The sequence below is a fragment of the Belonocnema kinseyi genome, chromosome 3, assembly GCF_010883055.1.
Source record: "Belonocnema kinseyi isolate 2016_QV_RU_SX_M_011 chromosome 3, B_treatae_v1, whole genome shotgun sequence".
NCBI classification, from domain to species: Eukaryota; Metazoa; Arthropoda; class Insecta; order Hymenoptera; family Cynipidae; genus Belonocnema; species Belonocnema kinseyi.
The window spans coordinates 89112685-89118037 of record NC_046659.1 but is presented as its reverse complement, the minus strand read 5'-3'; the positions used below and the strand labels follow the sequence as shown (position 1 = coordinate 89118037).

General features: G+C 29.5%; 1 protein-coding gene across 2 annotated transcripts in view; it reads right to left on the bottom strand.

Annotated features, from left to right (window-relative positions):
• Positions 1–5353, bottom strand: part of LOC117169215 (mucin-5AC) — a 138723-nt gene that overhangs the window by 40005 nt on the left and 93365 nt on the right. The gene's annotated exons all lie outside the window — the stretch shown is intronic.

Sequence of the window (5353 nt, the reverse complement as noted above, 5' to 3'; positions counted from 1 at the left end):
CCGAACCACCAGAACCTCGGTAAAGGTACATTGAAAAATTTCTAGAGGTACCGGCTCAGGGATCGAACCCCGGACCTCTGAGGTGATGTCCGAGTGTCTAACCAACTGAGCCACCGAGGCTCAGTTGGTTATTATTATCATTATCTACTGTAGGGGGTGGTCTACCCTAACGATATGTTGAGCAAATCTCGCAATAATTGCTTTTGAAAACCTGATTGGCATTTTATTACTTCAAGATTTTTATATGAAATTTGACATTTTAAAAATTAAATCTACAAATGATCCCATTCAATAAGAAAAATCATAGAAAACATTGAATGGAACGAGAAATATTTGTGCTTTTTAAATACTCTTGTGTGGTTAAATTAAAACTTTCAAATTACTGAAAAAATTATTGAAAATGTTATACAAGATTATACAAAAGTACTAAGGTTTAAAGGTTTATCATTTTTTATAATTTTAAGCAATGCTAGCATTTTGTACGAAAAATTAGTATTTTAAACAAACATTATTATAGTTCGAGAAAGACTTCTAATTCTTCAAGAGCTTCAGGTTATGTTAACATTTTTCGCATAAAATCAGTTACTTTAGACAAAAATTACTAGTTATTGAAAAAGATTAACCATTTTAATCAGTTTTCTGTTATGCATCTGTTTTTTATTATTATTATTTTTTTTAATTATTAGTATTTTTTAACAACCTTGGCTTATATGGGTGTGCTTCACCTGAAATTTGTATTTTCATGCAAAAACCATTAGATTTATTTTTTGATGTGTAATAAATAGTTTGAATTCCTGGACTATTATTTATTAAGAAGGGAGAAAAATCCATCTTAGTCTGGATTTGAACCGAGAACGCCATTTTACATGAGTTCTGTACCTTGTGAAAATTTTCTTAATGAATACTTCATTCGAAAGAATTTGTATCATCGCTGGTTAAACTCATATTTTGATTAGGTAAAAATTCTTTAGACTGCATTATTCCTCAAAAAAGTTTTACATGGCACAGAGATACAGACTCGCATCCCTATGTGATATAGGAGAAACAAGAAATTATCTGCCACAGCCTCGGAGGCGTAATTGATCAACGCACCAAGCATGTACATTGGTGTTCTCAGTTCAAATCCGGGCCGAGGCAGATTTTTTTCTTATATCACCAAAAATAATGGACCAGTAATTACTACTATTTCATATTTACCACTTAAGTTCAAGCTTTTTGTGATAATCTTTGAAAAAGAAAGGGAGGAGTAGAAAAGTCTTCAAAATAGCGTAATGCAGTTGAACAATCCTTTATCTGTTCTGCGATCATTAAGTTACACAAATCATTCCGGAAATCAGAATGGAAAATTGTAAGTGCGGAAGTCTCTTCTGAAAAGAAGATGAATAGCAGAAGTTGGTTTGGAATTCTCTTTCCTCTGAGTAAGTCGAACTGATGAGCTTAAAATGCGAGAACTTGTGAACGTATTTTTTTTTGAAGCTGAAGTTTCCGCCCTCTAAATGTCTGCCAGGAGGATCTGCAGATTGCGAACTCGTCATTTTCCAGTTTTCAAAGTAGAGGTTGCAACTTCAGTTCTGACATAATAACTCCGTATCTTCCTTTTCATTTAGCTCTTTGACCAACTGCTCTGTGATTGCATCAACCAATTTCGAGCTCAAGACAAAGCCAGTGCAGAATTACTTAAGTCCCTATACGGCCACTCAAACCATCGTCTGTATCGCGCACTTGATCGTCATGCTTCAAGGTGCACCCTAAAATTTGTTTCGAGACCTAGTATTTTGTATTTACATGTATAATTTCCCCAAAACAGTTTCTACTTGTCGTCGCAGGTCCTTGAAGTAGCTAATTAATGGTTCTTTATTTTGTCCAATCAATTATTTAGGATATAAACATGTTACGAAATATGTATCTATTATGTCCAGTTTAGTGGTCTCTTCTTTTATGTGCACAGAATCAAGGACTTGTGTGAAAAGAAAATTAAAAACGTTTTTATTCAGCTGAATTCCATGCTGGTCTCGCATGAACCAGACCTTTACATCATCGATGTAATGCATTTCAATTTTGTCACTTCCCGATATCCAATCGACTTGAAAGTTTGTATACCCGCGTATTTCTGATGATAATGAGAAATTCGATTAACTTTCATTAGAAACATAATGTTTCAAAAAGAAATATATAAAACAAATGATAATACAATATTTTTTCAAATGTTTTCCCTCTGTCTCTTTCTTTTGTAAACAACATCCCGGAATTCCATAGTGTTAGAAAAGACGAACAATTTTGGTATATTTGAAAAGATTGCAGACAGTATATTTTAAATTAAAGTTAAACCTCACTCTCCGATTTTATTTGGCAAGTATAATTCAATCTTGAGCCCCCCACCCGTCCCCACTATTTTTCATGTTTTTAGAACAAATATTTTAATTTTTTTCAACTCGCTACCAAAAAATTCCTACCCTGATCACTAACGTATTTCATTTGAAATTATAATGACATAATTTCAGTGAATGAAAGTCAACCTTTCATGTCCTTTTAATTAAATATCAGCCTTATTACCTTGAGTTAAATTAAACATTAAAATTGCTTACAGCCCTTAAGAATTTACTAAATTTATCGCAAGTTTAGAAATGGGCCTTGTTAAAAATGCCCATTGTTAATGTTAACTAATTTTAGAAGGAAACTAAAGTTTAACTTTAGGAAAACATATTTCAGGCTTATATTGTTTATGCAATAATATTTATTACGGTTTTATATTTTTGCTTTTTGTCGAGATAAAAGTTGAAATTCTTATTTCATTCTAACGTTGTAGGGCTCCTTTTATTCCTTGAAAAATTTTCTACAAATCTCTCTGGTGCATTTTTATTTTAAGATAAATATTGTTTATAAACATAAAAATCATATAATTATAAAATAAATTTTTCAAATAAAAGCATATCACAAAGATTTGTACAGAATCTTGCAAGGAATAAAACGAGCCCTAGAACATTAGGATTATGTGTGAATTTCTAATTTTACATAAAGGGAAAGCAAAAATATAAAACTCTAAAAACTAACAATTCTGGTAATTAGCTTGACCGCTTGATTATCGGACCTGGTAAGGCGTTGTAATCCGCTTTATCCATCGTAATCCGGTGTGATCCACTTATAATCCGTTGAAATGCAAGCAATACACTTTTTATCCGGCGTATATCAAGTAAACCTAGTCTATAGTAATGCATAATAATGCATTTTTTATTTTTAGTTAAAAATTTATCGTTTTTATTTGAAATCCCAACTACTTGATTTGTCAATTTAACTACTTTGTTAAAAACTCATTTTTCTTGTTGAAGGTACCTGATTTTAGTTAAAAATGTCTTGGTTGAAAATTCTTTTTTTTTTGTTGAAAATTATTGTTTTCAACTAAAAATGTACGTAGTTCATATTTTGTGAAAAATGTGTCTTCGTCACTTGAAAAATAATATGTTTTGTTTGAATTTATTTTTATTTCTGTAGAAAAGTAAGATTCTTGCTTCAAAATTAATCGTTCCGGTTGAAAACTGAACTATTTTGTTGACAATTCAACATTTGTATTAAAAATGTATCTTTTTTGTTAAAAATTTAATCTCCATTTTTAGAAATTCATCCTTCTAGTTGACAATGAAACTATTATACTGAAAAATTTATCTGTTTTGTTAAAAAATCGTTTCTTTCTTCGATTGACAATTATTAATATGTATATTTACATTATCTTTTTTTAATCTAAAAATCAATCACTTAGTGGAAAACGCATGTATTTTGTTGAAGACTTTTCTTTTTCTAGAAAATTAATCTTATGGGTTTAAAATAAAGCTATATTAAGATGATAGTTGAACTACTAATTCCTTTTATTTTGGTTGAAAATTTAACTGAAAATTTGACCATTCCATTGTTGGTTACAAATTTTTCATTCTTACTTAAAAATTTAACTTATAAATTTTTAAATGAGAATGTATCTTTTTAGGTTACGAAATTCAACTGCTTGTTCACAAGTTAAACAACATTAATAAATCTCATTTAATTGCTTGAAAATTGATCCTTTTGGTGAAAGTTCTATGTTTTCAGGTTGAAAATTCATCTATTTTTTTTTAATTCGTTTATGTTTTTTGACATTGGTGAAAAATTAATTTTTTCATTTTAAACGTTAACTATTCCATTTTTAGTTGAAAATTTATTTTTTTCAGTTTAAAACCAAGTATTTTGTTGAAACCTTTTCATATTTTTTCCTATAAATTGATCTCATGGATTAAAAATTAAACTATTTGCTTAGATTTTGAACGACATCATTAATAATGTATTTTATTCGTTTCAGATTTGAATATTTTATTGAAAATTCTTTTATTTTGGTTTTCGATTAGTTTTCCTGACTGAAAATTTAACTTTCATTTTTGCTTAAAAATAATTCATCTTTGGTTGAGAATTCAATTGCTTTATTAAAATTTTATCTACATATTTAGAAATTCATTTTATTGGCTGAAAACTTATTTATGTTGTTGAAAACTCGTTTTTTGGTTGAAAATTTATTTTTAAATTGAAAATAACCTATTCCAGTTGAAAATTCATAATTTTATTTGAAAATTAATATCTTTGGTTACAAATTGAACTATTTCGGTGAAAATTTGTTTCATGGTAAAAAGGTAGTTTTGATTTATTTTAAAATGTTAATATTCCATTTTTGGTTGAAAACTTATCTTCTTCAGTTGAAAATTCCTCTTTTTTAGTACAAAATTAATCTTCTCGGTAGAAAATTAATCTTTTTAGTTAAAAATTTTACAAAGTTTATTAATCTTAGATAACACAGCCACACAAAAAAATGTGCGGATATGGTAACAAGACACACGTATTCCTATGGATTTTGGGGCACTGAATTCAAATTCGGTATCAAAAATCCCCCATCATGTCATGGTTGAGCCATAACCTCAAAAAATGACGAAAAATCATGCACTGAGGCAAATAAATTTCAAAATAATAAAGTGATGCAAGTTTTCACTTCAAAAACATGTCGATAACTGTGAAGGATCAACCTTTGCCTGATATCAACTTATTTAACATAACTTTACCCAACAGAACCTGACCTCACCTAACCTGAATTAACAGAAATTTATTGAACTACATGTAAAGCTCTGGAAGCATATTTTCCCAGTAGCAAATGTGAGCTATATCGAATGGGTCAACTCGAGCCTAACCTAGAAATAAATCTAACCTAGCCTAACCTAACCTAACCTCACGTAACACAAACGATACAAACATTGTCAGTTTAATTGAAATGGGGTCAATTCTACTTGTAGTTCTAAGTTTCTTCAAATGAGTAATGTGCGTCTAAATTTTTAACCACCTGTAG